This window comes from Oryctolagus cuniculus, chromosome X (assembly GCF_964237555.1).
Source record: "Oryctolagus cuniculus chromosome X, mOryCun1.1, whole genome shotgun sequence".
NCBI classification, from domain to species: domain Eukaryota; kingdom Metazoa; phylum Chordata; class Mammalia; order Lagomorpha; family Leporidae; genus Oryctolagus; species Oryctolagus cuniculus.
The window spans coordinates 84,478,020-84,492,831 of NC_091453.1; the positions used below are offsets into that span (position 1 = coordinate 84,478,020).

Here is a 14,812-nt window from a genome sequence, read left to right on the forward strand (position 1 = left end):
GAGCCATTGCCCCTATTGGGGGGACTAGGATGGACATTCTGGCTACTGGTTTTGATCTGGCCCAGTTCAGGCCTTTGCAGCTATTTAGAGCGAACCAGCAGATGGAAGACACCCCCGCCCCTTCTCTCTCCTCTCTCCGTGTGTGTGTGTGCGTGTGTGCATGCATCTTTGCGATGCTCAGCTTTTAGCTTTTCAAATAAATATTTTTTTGACAGGCAGAGAGGACAGTGAGAGAGAGAGAGACAGAGAGAAAGGTCTTCCTTTTGCCGTTGGTTCACCCTCCAATGGCCGCCGTGGCCAGCGCGCTGTGGCCGGCGCACCGCGCTGATCCGATGGCAGGAGCCAGGTACTTAACCTGGTATCCCATGGGGTGCAGGGCCCAAGCACTTGGGCCATCCTCCACTGCCTTCCCGGGCCACAGCAGAGAGCTGGCCTGGAAGAGGGGCTACCGGGACAGAATCCGGAGCCCCGACCAGGACTAGAACCCGGTGTGCCAGCACCGCAAGGCGGAGGATTAGCCTAGTGAGCCGCAGCACCGGCTTCAAATAAATATTTTTAAAAAGAATAAAAGAATCTACATAATTTACAATAGCCAAAGAAAAGTAAAATACTTATGAATAGACTTAACAAAGGAGGTGAAAACTATAACATTTTTTTTTACCTTTTATTTAATGAATATAAATTTCCAAAGTACGACTTATGGATTACAATGGCTTCCCCCCCATACCGTCCCTCCCACCCACAACCCTCCCCTTTCCCACTCCCTCTCCCCTTCCATTCACATCAAGATTCATTTTCGATTATCTTAATATACAGAAGATCAGCTTAGTATACATTAAGTAAGGATTTCAACAGTTTGCTCCCACACAGAAACATAAAGTGAAAAATAATAGATGATTTTTTTTAAATGATGATGAAATCAGATCAGACCTATTGTCATGTTTAATCCCAGTGAGAGTCAAGCTGGGAATTGATAATTTCTTTTTTTTTTTTTTTACAGAAGATCAGTTTAGTATGCATTAAGTAAGGATTTCAACAGTTTGCACCCCCAAAGAAACACAAAGTGAAATATATTGCTTGAGTACTCGTTATAGCATTAAATCTCAATGCACAGCACATTAAGCACAGAGATCCTACATGAGGAGTAAGTGCACAGTGACTCCTGTTGTTGACTTTACCAATTGACACTCCTGTCTATGGCATCAGTAATCTCCCCATGCTCCAGTCATGAGTTTCCAAGGCTATGGAAGCCCTCTGAGTTCTCCGACTCTTATCTTGGAAAACTACAACATTTAAAAAAGAAATTGAAGAAGACACAAATACTAAGGAAAAAAATAATCCATCATCATAAATTTGACAAATTAATACTGCTAAGACTCCGTATAGCCCTGTCTAACTACAGATGGAGTTTGTGGACTCAAGAGGCTTCCACAGCCTTGGCAGCTCATGACAAGAACCTCGGGTGGCCAATGAAATAAAAAATAAGAGTGTTAATTGTTAAATCAACAATAGGAGTAACTGGACACTTACTCCCCATGATGGACCTCTGTCCTTCATGATGCGTACTATGAGAATTAACAGTAAAACTAGTCTTCAAACTGTACTTTATACTTTGTATGTCTGTGTGGGTGCAAACAGTTGAAATCTCTACTTAATATAGAGTTGTTTTTCTGTATATAAAGTAAATTAAGAACAAATCTTGATGAAAAATGTAATGGGAGAGGGAGTAGGAGATGGGATGGGAGTGGGGATGGGAGGGTGGGAATGAGGGGAAGAACCACTATATAAGTATGAAATTTGTATTCATTGAATAAAAAACTTCTAAAAAAGACTCTCTATAATCCAAAGCAATCTTTTTTAGCATTCCAATAACATTTTTCACAGAAATAGAAAAAAGTCGTAAAATTCATATGTAGTTACCAAGAAGCCTGAGTAGTGTAGACAAATTAAGTAAATAAAATAATGGTGAAAATATCAGACTACTTTATTTCAAGCTATATTATAAAATTATAGCAAGGGGCCTGTGTTGTGGTGTAGCAGGTAAAAGCCACTGCCTGCAGTGCCAGCATCCCACATGGGCACCAGTTTGAGTCCTGGCTGCTCCACTTCTGATCCAGCTCTCTGCTATGGCCTGGGAAAGCAGTAGAAGATAGAAGATTCTCTCTCTCTCTCTCTTTCTCATTCTGCTTTTCAAATCAATAAATAAATCTTTTTTAAAAATATAGTTATAGCACAGCAGACTCATGGAATGGCAGATGTCCTAAACAGCACTCTAGCCTCGGAATCAGCCCTTAAGGCATTCGGATCTGGCTGAAGAGCCCATGGGAGTATTTTAGACATGGAAAGCCAAGACACTCTGGCAAAAAAAAAAAACCCTAAATGAAAGATCTCTGCCAGTGAGATCCCAGTGGAAAAAACGGGCCATCAAAGAAGGAGGTACCTTTCTCTGAAGGGAGGAGAGAACTCCCTCCCACTTTGACTATGACCTTGTCAAAATAAGATCAAGTCGGCGAGCTCAGGGGATTTCCATGGCCTTAGGAACTCATGACTAGAGCCTGGGGAGATTGCTGACGCCTTAAACAAGAGGGTCAATGTGTTAAGTCAACAACAGGAGTCACTGTGCACTTACTCCTCATGTAGGATCTCTGTCTTTAATGTGTAGTTCAATGTGAATTAATGCTATGACTAGTGCTCAAACAATATTCAGCACTTTGTTTTTTGTTTGTTTGTTTTGGTTTTTTTTTTTTTTTTTTACAGGCAGAGTGGACAGTGAGAGAGAGAGACAGAGAGAAAGGTCTTCCTTTGCCGTTGGTTCACCCTACAATGGCTGCCGCGGCCGGTGCGCTACAGCCGGCGCACCGCGATGATCCGATGGCAGGAGCCAGGTACTTATCCTGGTCTCCCATGGGGTGCAGGGCCCAAGCACTTGGGCCATCCTCCACTGCACTCCCTGGCCACAGCAGAGAGCTGGCCTGGAAGAGGGGCAACCGGGACAGAATCCAGTGCCCTGACCGGGACTAGAACCCGGTGTGCCAGCACCGCAAGGCGGAGGATTAGCCTAGTGAGCTGCGGCGCCAGCCTGCACTTTGTGTTCTGTGTGGGTGCAAACTGATGAAATCTTTACTTAATATATACTAAATCAATCTTCTGTATATAAAGATAATTGAAAATGAATCTTGATGTGAATGGAATGGGAGAGGGAACAGCAGATGGGAGGGTTGCGGGTGGGAGGGAAGTTATGGGGGTGAAAAGCTATTGTAATCCATAAACTGTACTTTGGAAATTTATATCAACTAAATAAAAGTTAAAAAAAATAGTTATAGCAAACAAGAGTGCATAGCACAGGCATCAAAGTAGACACATAGACCAATAGAACAGAATACAGAGCCAGGAAATGAACATAGTCACTTACAGTCAACTGATTTTTTGCAAAGTATCAAGAACCCACAATGGGGAGACAATATTCTCTTCAATTAAAAATGTTTGGAAAACTGGATATTCATAGAAAAAAAACTAAACTCTTATTTCACAGCATATACAAAACTGAACCAGAAATGAAGTAAAGATTTTAACATATCACTTGAAATTGTAAAACTGCTAGAAGAGAACATAGGGGAAAAGCTATAATATTGGTCTGGACAATTTTTAATTTGACCACAAAATCTTGGGCAATAAAAACAAAAATTGGGGCCAGCACTGTGGCGTAGCAGATAAAGCCATTGCCTACAGTGCCGGCATCCCATGTGGGCGCTGGTTCAGGACCTGGCTGCTCCTCTTCTGATCCAGCTCCATGCTAATACACCTGAGAAAGCAGCAAAAGATGGCCCAAGTCGTTGGGCCCCAGTACCCACGTGGGAAACCTGGGGAGGGAGTGCTCCTGGCTTCAGATCAGCTCAGCTCCAGCCCTTGTGGCCATTTGGGGAGTGAGCCAGCAGATTGAGAACCTCTCTCTCTTCTCTCTCTCTCTCTGCATCTCCTTTTTTCTGTGTAACTCTGACTTTCAAATAAATAAATCTTAAAAAAATTTGTGCAAAATTTCCTTCGAAGGACTAAATGGAATTACCATATGCCCCAGCAATCCCACCACTGTGTGTTTATATAAAAATTTATAAACATATCATAAATATATATAAATTAATCAGTGAATCCAAGAGATACCTGTATATCCAAGAGATATCTGCAGGCTCATATTCATTGCAGCATTATTCACAATGGCCAAGATGTGAAATCAAGGGCCGGCGCTGTGGCATAGTGGGTAAAACTGCCACCTGCAGTGCCGACATCCCATATGAGCACCAGTTTGAGTCCTGGCTGCTCCTCTTCTGATCCAGCTCTCTGCTATGGCCTGGGAAAGCAGTAGAAGATGGCCCAAGTCCTTGGAATCCTGCACCCACGTTGGAAGACCTGGAGGAAGCTCTTGGCTCCTGGCTTAGGATCAGCGCAGCTCCTGCCGTTGCGGCCATCTGGGGAGTGAACCAGCGGATGGAAGATCTCTCTCTGCCTCTCCTTCTTTTTCTGTGTAACTCTTTCAAATAATAAATAAATCTTTAAAAAAAAAGATGTGAAATGTCCATCAGTGGATGAATGGATAAGGAAATTTATTGGAGTCAACGCTGAGGCTTAGCAGGTAAAGCTGCTGCCTACAAAGCCGGCATTCCATATGGGCACGGGTTCGAGTTCCAGGGGCTCTACTTCAGATCCAGCTCCCTCTTAATGTACCTGGGAAGAGAGAGAGATAGCTAAAGTGTTTGGGCCCCTGTACCCAAATGCGAGACCTAGGAGAAGCTCCTGGCTCCTAGCTTTGGATCAACTCAGTTCCAGCTATTGTAGCCATTTGGAGAGTGAACCAGCAAGTGGACGTTCTCTTTCTCTCTGTCTCTCATTCTGTCTCTCTCTCTCTCCCCCTCCCTCTCTCTCTCTCTCTTTGTGTGTGTGTTGTATAACTCTGCCTTTCGAATAAATAAATCTTAAAAATAAATTTATTATACATACACAATAGAATACTATTCAGCCTTTAAAAGAATGAAATTCTGTCATTCATGACAACATGATAAACCCGGAGACATTAGGCTGAGCGAAATAAACTAAGCACAGAAAGACAAATACCAGACGATCTCCCTTATGTGTAAAATTTACAACAATAAAACTCAGAAGCGAAGAGCAGAATCGTGATTAGCGGAGTCTTGGAGATTGGGTGGAGGGGAAAGGAGAGATATTGGTGAAGGAATACATAATTTTGTTAAGCAAGAGCAATGTTTGAAATCTATTTCACGGCCGGCGCCGCGGCTCGCTAGGCTAATCCTCCGCCTTGCGGTGCAAGCACACCAGGTTCTAGTCCCAGTCTGGGCACCAGATTCTGTCCCAGTTGCCCCTCTTCCAGGCCAGCTCTCTTCTGTGGCCAGGGAGTGCAGTGGAGGATGGCCCAAGTGCTTGGGCCCTGCACCTGCATGGGAGACCAGGAGAAGCACCTGGCTCCTGCCATCGGATCAGCGCTGTGCACCGGCCGCAGCGCGCCGTCCACGGCGGCCATTGTAGGGTGAACCAACGGCAAAAAGGAAGACCTTTCTTTCTGTCTCTCTCTCACTGTCCACTCTGCCTGTCAAAAAAAGAGAAAGAAATCTATTTCATAGTAATACAGTTAACAATAATGTATTATCTATTTAAAAATTGCTGAGAGTAAATTTCAAATTTTTCCACCACAAAAGTAAGTATAGTAGTTCTTCTTTATCTGCAGTTTTGCTTTTCCTGGTTTCAACTGCCTGTGGTTAACCATGGTATATTCCTGATAAACAATTCATAAGCTTTAAATCTCGGGCCATTCTAGGTATCATGATGAAATCTCCCAACATTCCATAAAGACCCACCCAGGAAGGGAATCGTTTTATTGTCTCTTGTTTCCACATATTATATGCTGTTCATTCTTTAATCCTTTAAGTAACCTGTGCAGTTTTCAAATCAACCATCATGGTATCATAGTACTTGTGTTCAAATAACCCTTATTTTACATAATAATGGCCCCCAAACCCAAGAATAGTGATGCTGGCAATTTGGATGTTTCAAAGAAAAATTTCCTTTAAGATAACAGGTGAAAAATATGAAAGAATATTTTGAGAGAGAAGAGACCACACCATTATTATAGCATATTGTCATAATAGCTTTATTTCATTGTTAGTTATTATTAATTTTATATTGTACCTAATGTGTACATTAAGCTTTATGCTATGTATGTATAGATAGGAAAAAGTATAGTGTGTATAAAGTTCAGTACTATCCACAGCTTTAGTCATCTGAATCTTAGAACAAATCACCCATGGATAAGCAAGAACACTATACGTGAAGAGATGGATATGTTAATTAACTTGATTTATTCATTCCATATTGTATCTGGCTATCATAAGGTCACTTTGTAACCCATATATACACATCACTGTACTGTGTCCATTTACAATAAAATAATAAAAGAAGGACCAAATATTTTGTGAGTACATTGAGGAAAACCCATAAAGCATTCTGTGAAGAAAATCACAAAACTTTGCTAAGAGACAGAAAGGACAAAAAAAGAAAAGCTACATAAATGCAGAGATGTGTCATCCCAGAAGACAATTATGTAAAGACGTGCCCATGACACATTCTTCTCTTGGCATTTATGCTAGAACCCTCCCCTGGTTTTTCTGTTGTCTTGCCAGCTATTTTCCAGGCGTCTTTCCTGGGGTCTCCTTTTCCAGGAAATTCTGAAGGATTTGCTCCTTAATTTACTCCTCTATTTGCATTCTCCTGAGCAAACTCACCTTCTCTTATGGTTTTAAAGATTAACTATGTGTTGACACCAGCCCTGACCTCTCCCCTGACTGCCAGAGTCATATATCCAACCATTTGTTTGACATGTCACATGGATAAATCTTAAGAGGCTTATCAAACTTGAAAGATACAAAACAGAACTCTTTTAACTTCAGCTTGGAACACTTTTCCTTGAGCTCTCCATAGGCTTTTTCTCATTATTCAGATCTCCTCAGGTTGCCTTATGTAAAAACTAACCCTTGGGGCCAGCGCTGTGGCTCAGCAGGTTAAAGCCCTGACCTGAAGCGCTAGCATCCCATATGGGCGCCAGTTCTAGTCCCGGCTGCTCTTCTTCTGATCCAGCTCTCTGCTATGGCCTGGGAAAGCAGTAGAAGATGGCCCAGGTCCTTGGGCCCCTGCACCCACGTGGGAGACCTGGAAGAAGCTCCTGGCTCCTGGCTTCGGATCGGCACAGCTCCGGCCGTTCGACCAATTGGGGAAAGAACCAGCGGATGGAAGACCTCTCTCTTTGCCTCTCCTCTCCCTGTCTAACTCTGACTTTCAAATAATAAATAAATAAATCTTAAAAAAAAAGAATTGTATCTATAAAGCACATAGACTCTGTTAAAAACTAAATAAAATTTTTAATATTTTTAAATCTCCAAAAGTGTATTTTTTCTAGAAATTTATTTAAGGAAAAATTAAACAAATTTAAATATATGTATGTCCTTAATGCTATTATCTGTAATTCAAAAAATTAGATGGGGCCAGCGTTGTGCTGTAATGGGTATAGTCTCTGCCTGCGATGCCAGCCAGCATCCCTTATGGGTGCCTGTTTGAGTCCAGGCTGCTCCACTTCCAATCTAGCTCCCTGCTACTGTGCTTGGGAAGGCAACTGAGGATGGCCAAAGTGCTTGGGCCCCTGCACCCACATGAGAGACTCGGATGAAATTCCTGGCTCCTGACTTTGGCCTGGCCCAGACTTAGTCATTTTGGTCTTTTGGGGAGTGAACCAGTGGATAGAAGATCTCTCCCTATCCACTCTCCCCCAATAACCCTGCCTTTGAAATAAATAAAAATAAATCTTGGTTCTATCACTGTGGTGTAGCAGGTAAATCCACCGCCTGCAGTGCGGCATCCCATATGGATGTCCTGACTGCTCTCTGCTCCATCCATTGTGGTCATTTGGGGAGTGAGCCAGTGGATGAAAGACCTCTCTCTCTCTCTCTCTTTCTGCCTCTCAAATATATAAAATAAATCTTCTAAAAATCTTTAAAAAATTAGAAACAACTGGCCGGCGCCACGGCTCAATAGGCTAATCCTCCACCTTGTGGCGCCAGCACACCAGGTTCTAGTCCCGGTCGGGGCGCCAGATTCTGTCCTGGTTGCCCCTCTTCCAGGCCAGCTCTCTGCTGTGGCCCGGGAGTGCAGTGGAGGATGGCCCAAGTGCTTGGGCCCTGCACCCCATGGGAAACCAGGAGAAACACCTGGCTCCTGGCTTCAGATCAGCGCAGTGCGCCGGGCGCAGCACCCTGGCCGCAGTGGCCATTGGAGGGTGAACTAACGGCAAAGGAAGACCTTTCTCTCTGTCTCTCTCTCATTATCCACTCTGCCTGTCAAAAATAAAATTAGAAACAACTTAAATCTTTCAGAATAAAATTGTTAAATATTTTAATTAATGTAATAGAATAGTATGAAGACACTAAAACAAGCATATAGGTGATGGGGATGATGATGATGACAGATAGATAGATAGATAGATAGATCATTAGATATATTAGGTATGTGGAGATAGGTAGGTAGATATATAGGAAAAGAATCCCTGAAAATCAAGTGAAAATAGTTATCTGTATTATTGTCATATTTACAGAGGCAAATTGTGGAAGGATGTATACTAAAAAGTTAACAGTAGTGGGCTACAGGTTATTGAATTTCACTTGCTTCCCTTCTAATTTTGGTCATCAGTATTTCTAAACTTTTATAGGAAAATAATATATAGCTTGTGGAACTAAACATATGCTATATGTGCATACAAAGTATTTTTACCAATCAATTAAAAAACCCTGGCCGGTGCCTCGGCTCACTAGGCTAATCCTCCGCCTGTGGCGCCAGCAAACCAGGTTCTAGTCCCGGTCGGGGCGCCAGATTCTGTCCCGGTTGCCCCTCTTCTAGTCCAGCTCTCTGCTGTGGCCCAGGAGTGCAGTGGAGGATGGCCCAAGTGCTTGGGCCCTGCACCCCATGGGAGACCAGGAGAAGCACCTGGCTCCTAGCTTTGGATCAGCGCCGTGCGCCGACTGCAGCGGCCATTTGGGGGGTGAACCAACAGAAGGAAGACCTTTCTCTCTGTCTCTGTCTCTGTCTCTCTTTCACTGTCCACTCTGCCTGTCAGAAAAAAAAAAAAAAAACAATGTCAGGGTAAAATGAACACAAGACATAAGAAAGCAATTTATCAAGTAGGCAGTACAATGGGAGGTAGGACAATAAAAAAAGTGCTAAACAACTTAGTAGTTAAATTAATTTAAATAAAACAATATGCCATTCTTCCACGTTGGATCCACAAAAATAATCCGTAGGAAGCAGTATTCCTCTAACAAAGGTGGCTGGTCTCTGATATAAGCATTTTGAATATGTTTTTGTCAGTAAAGACCAAAAACTTTTAAAATGTGCACATCGTAGAGTTCAAGCATTTTACTTCTTTTTTTTTATTTGACAGAGTTAGACAGTGAGAGACAGAGAGAAAGGTTTTCCTTCCGTTGGTTCACCCCTCAAATGGCCGCTACGGCCGGTGCTGACAAAGCCAGGAGCCAGGAGCTTCTTCCTGGTCTCCCATGAGGGTGCAGGCGCCCAAGCACTTGGGCCATCTTCCACTGCCTTCCCAGGCCACAGCAGGGAGCTGTACTGGAAGAGGAGCAACCTGGACTAGAACCCGGTGCCCATATGGGATGCTGGTGCCGCAGGTGTAGGATTAACCAAGTGAGCCACGGCGGCACCTGCCCGCATTTTACTTCTTGATATGGGTGTTTGGTTTCGCTGTAAAGAAGCTGCTTGTAATGCCTGCATCCCGTATCAGAGTGCTTGCATTCAAGTCCCAGTACTGGATCCCTGTCACCCACATGGGAGAATTGGAATGCGTTTCTGGCTCCTGGCTTCTGCCTGACCCAGCCTTGGCTGTTGCAGCCATTTGGGGACTGACCCAGCTAAAGGGAGATCTCACTCTCTAGCATGTACATGCTTCATCTCTCCCTCTCTTTCTCTGATTTTCAAATAAATAAAATAAATTCATAGGAATTTTGAACATGTTCATGGTAAAATCGAATTAAAAGGCAAGGTTATTTTTTTTTAAAGATTTTATTTTATTTATTTGAAAGACAAAATTACAGAGAGAGGTAGAGACAGAGAGAGAGGTCTTCCATCCGCTGGTTCATTCCCCAGGTGGCTGCAACAGCCAGAGCTGCGCCAATCCAAAGCCAGGAGCCAGGAGCTTCCTCCAGGTCTCCCACGTGGGTGCAGGGGCCCAAGGACTTGAGCCATCTTCTACTGCTTTCCCAGGCTGTGACAGAGAGCTGGATCAGAAGAGGAGCAACCAGGACTCGAACTGTTGCCCATATAGGGTTCTGACACTGCAGACTGGGGCTTTAACCCACTGTGCCACAGCACCAGCCCCAAGTTTATTTCTTTTAAAAAAGAATCATTTTAGAAAATAATCAGACAAGGGTAAAAAATTATGTTTTATTTAGAGTATTCACAAATATTAATTATGATACCAGGATGTCAGAATTAATCTCAATATCAGTTGGTTAAATTATAGTAAGTCTATGTTATAAAGAAATGATATACAACCATTAAAATTCTTGTGGTAGTTTGTGTGTGTGCACTACTGGCACAGAGAATCAATACATTTTTAAGTAACACAAATAGATTACATATATATGCTAAAACACAGATGAACTTTGAAAATATGATGCTAAGTGAAATAAGCCAGACACAAAGGACAAGTATTGTGTGTTTCCACTTACCTGAGGCATGTAGAAGAACCAAGTTCATAGAGACAGAAAAAAGTATAAAGGTTACCCAGGGCATGGGAGAGGGGGGAATGAGAGTTAGTGTTTAATGAGTAAAGAATTTCTGTTTGGGATGATGTTAATATTCTGGAAATGAACAGTGGTCATGGCTACAAACATTGTGAATGTACTTAATGCCACTGAACTCTACACTTGAAATATTTAATACAGTAAATTTTATAATACATACATTTTATATCAAAAACATATCATAAATACATATGCATAATATGACCCCATTTTGTACCTCCCCATTTATGTTCACATTCACTAAAAGACCCAGTCGACTAGGCATTACATTTTGTGAACAGTTCAATGTCAAGTGGCAGCTTTATAAGTAGGTTTATTTATTTTCCTTATCTATGTGTGTTCATACTTTTTCTTTCATGAGTATGCAATACTTCTGTAAAAATGTTCTTTAAAAATAAAAAATGATAAATATATGATTAGTGAAACTATTGAATTAGCAGAAATGTTCAGAATTTTAAGAGAAATGAAAACCAAATATAGCTCTTAATTAACGTACATTTCCCAAACGAACATTATTCTTTACTACTCTTTGGAAGCAGAGTCTCCACTTTAGGATTCAGGCTGTTTATTTACCTATATGAATGTTTTAAAGTTAAACTTAAAGTCTTATTTCATTTAAAACAAAGGGAGAAGGAGGGAGGAGGAGGATGGAGGGCATGAACATGGTTATAGTCTTAGAATTGTATCTATGAACTATACTGAATGTTCTCTTTGTATTAATATCACATTAACATGAAAAAGGTAATGTATTAGATGGTAAAAAAAATCTTCAGGAGAGGAAATTTTAACATAAATCTTTATTGTGACTTCAGCTTCCTTTTAGTTACCTTGAAGATTTCTGCATTTTGTTTTTAAATCGGTATCTCCAAAGTCTTAACATTATTTAACAGATACATATTGAAGACCTTTTTGCCTTCTAATTCAGATAATGCATTAACTTAGAAATGATGCTTCTAGCAACGCACTGCAAATTAAAATCTAATGGAAATGAGAGTAAATAAGATGGCATTCACTCAGTCATCAAAAATATTTACTGAATACCAATACAGCGGTGACCAAAACAGACTTCATCTCTACTTTCATAAAAAGGAGAATCTCAGTTAAGACCTGAAGAATGAGCGGAGTAAGTAACGATAGTTAGATGAAGAATCAGCGGGGGAGGAAGGACACTAAAGCAGGAAGAGGGACTAGCTTGTGCAAGTTTCCAGAAGCAGAAAAAAGCTGAAAATGCTTGGACAATGGGTCATGAGGAAGAATATGGCTAGAGCAGACAGTGTAGCGATATGAAGGAAAATGAAGATGGAGAGATTGCGACCGGATCGTGGAAGGGCTGGAAGGCCTAATACTGCTTTTAAGCACAATAAGAAGTCATGAGGCGGTATGATATAATTAATGTGCGTTTTTCAAAGGTCACTTACCAAAACTCCCTTTGCTGTATTTATAGCCAGTAGGTTTTACGGGAGTACTTGAAAGTCTCGGAGGCCTATCCACGCAATTATCCCTCCACATCCTGTTGGGTAAATATATTTTCCCCTTTATCCTTGGGAGGAAGGCTAAGTTCACACAATGTCAAGTGTATTCACCCGGGTCAAGTAGTGAAGGGGTATGATCAGGACTCTAGTTGAGTTCTCCTGACTCGGGATCTTGTACTGTCCATTAACCCACTTTGAATATGAATCATGCCACGGGGATTCAACTCTCCAGGTCCTTTTCAGTAGGCTTTGAAACTTTCATCTTAAAAATACAGGGCACCAAGGCGGTGACAGCAGCAGCGGGGACTGTGGAGGGGTCGGGGCTCCAGGCTGGCGTGGCGGCACCATCTTGTGCCCTGGACGGGGCCCCTGGAGGCTTAGGGGGACTAAGGGAACAACCTGGAGTCTGACAAACCGGAACCTGGGGAGCTGTTGCCAGAGCCTGAGCCCGAAGAGGTGACACCCAGGCCCTGCGCTCCCCCGGGAACTCTGGGTCCTGGGCCTGGCTCAGAGCCCGCCCTCCCTCCCCCAGCAACCAAGAGGAGGAGGAATCCGGACTGGTCAAGGGTGACCCGGGGGACAGCGCCATTGAGGACCAGGAGTTGGAAGCGATCAAAGCCAGAGTCAGGGAGATGGAAGAGGAAGCGGAGAAGCTAAAGGAGCTGCAGAACAAAGTGGAGAGGCATATGAATAGGAGTCCATCTCCAGGCGGTGCTGGCCCAGTGATCGTGTTTACTGAGGAGAGAATGGAGGCTGACGCCCATTCCATCTGTGTTGGCAATGTGAACTACGGTGCATCAGCGGAAGAGCTGGAAGCTCACTTTCATGGTTGTGATTTTGTCAACCATGTGACAAGTTCAGTGGCCATCCCAGAGGGTTTGCATATAGAGAGTTCTCAGACGGTCAAAGAGGACTTCTCTGGCCTTAGATGAGCCCCTATTTGGATGAAGACAAATCAAGGTGATTCCAAAACGAACCAACAGACTAGGCATCAGTACAATAGACCGGGGTTTCCCACGTGCCCGCTACCGTGCAGGACCACCAACTACAACAGTTCTTGCTCCACATTCTACAGTGGTTTTAACAGCAGGCCCCGGGGTCGCATCTACAGGGGCCGAGCTAGAGCGACATCATGGTATTCCCCTTACTAAAAAAAAGTGTGTATTAGGAGGAGAAAGAGGAAAAAAAAGAAGGAAGAAGCAAAAAAAAAAAAAAAAGAATTAAAAACAGATGACCTTGATGGAAAAAAAATTTTTTTTTAAAGATCTAGTGTGGAAAGGGGAGAATCCTATAACTAACTGCTGAGAAAGGGCCTGCTTTGGGGAGTAGGGGAAGGCCCAGGGAGTGGGGCAGGGGCTGCTCATTCATTCTGGGGATTCGCAGTGGACACGTCTCAACTGTGCAAGCTGCTCCCCGTGTTTCCCTGCCCCACTCCACGCCTTTGGGGGCTGCTCAAGGGTAGGTGGGCAAGGGTGGTGGGAGGGTCTTTTTACCCAGGGCTCTGGAAGGACACCAAACTGTTCCGCTTGTGACCTTCCCTCCTTCTCCTCCAGCCTCTCACAGCCCCCTCCTGCCTGCTCCTGTCCTGCCAGCTCTGCTGCCCACCCCACCCTTCTTTCTCCGGCTCCCTGCCCCTGCAGATTACCTGGTGATCTATTTTGTTTCCTTTTGTGTTTCTTTTTCTGTTTTGAGTGTCTTTCTTCGCAGATTTCTGTAGCCAGAAGATCTCTGTCCAGCTCCCAGCGGCTCCAGGGTAAATTTCCCTTTCCCCTGGAGAAATGCACTACCTAGTTTTTTTTTTTTTTTGGGGGGGGGGTTTCTAGTTTTTTGGGTTCTTTTTTTCTTTACCTTTTTTTCTTTTATTTGGAGGGAATGGTAGGAAATGGGAACAGGGCAGTGGGAGGTGGATTTTGTGTATTTTTTAGCTCATTTCCAGGGGGTGGGAATTTTTTTAATATGTGTCATGAATAAAATTGTTTTTGAAAATAAAAAAAACAGGACAGGAGAATTCTTTGCAATCCACTTATTTTTAATAGAAAAATAAAGGTCTTGTGGATGTGGAGAAATAGTTGAGTGTTCTACTTAGGAGAAATCCAGCTAATAGTAGATTATTTGTACAAGATGAACTGCATTCAATGTGGCTAATGCAGTTTTCCAGAAGTTTGATTATGAGACATGAGAAATATAACAAAACAAAATAGAAAAAGGCTAAGGTAGACGCACACGAAATAGGGTACAATAGTTAATACAAGTAAACACTGCAAAATGAAAAGCACTTACCCGTAAGTCAAATGTAACCAATTATTGGAGAATGTTTTCCATAGAAAATGGTTTTAATAGTAGCTGTAGCTAAACGAAAAGATGCACCTTCAAAAACATACACAAAACCATGGAGCATGATTTGGGTACATACAGGCAAGTACTATTTACCAGCAAGGCTCTATCTATCTATCTATAAGTGCACAATGAAAG

General features: G+C 42.7%; 1 pseudogene; it reads left to right on the top strand.

The window, feature by feature from the left end:
- The first annotated feature begins 12,972 nt into the window (after positions 1-12,972).
- LOC100339184 (polyadenylate-binding protein 2 pseudogene) lies at positions 12,973-13,522 on the top strand (annotated as a pseudogene).
- Positions 13,523-14,812: the final 1,290 nt, after the last annotated feature.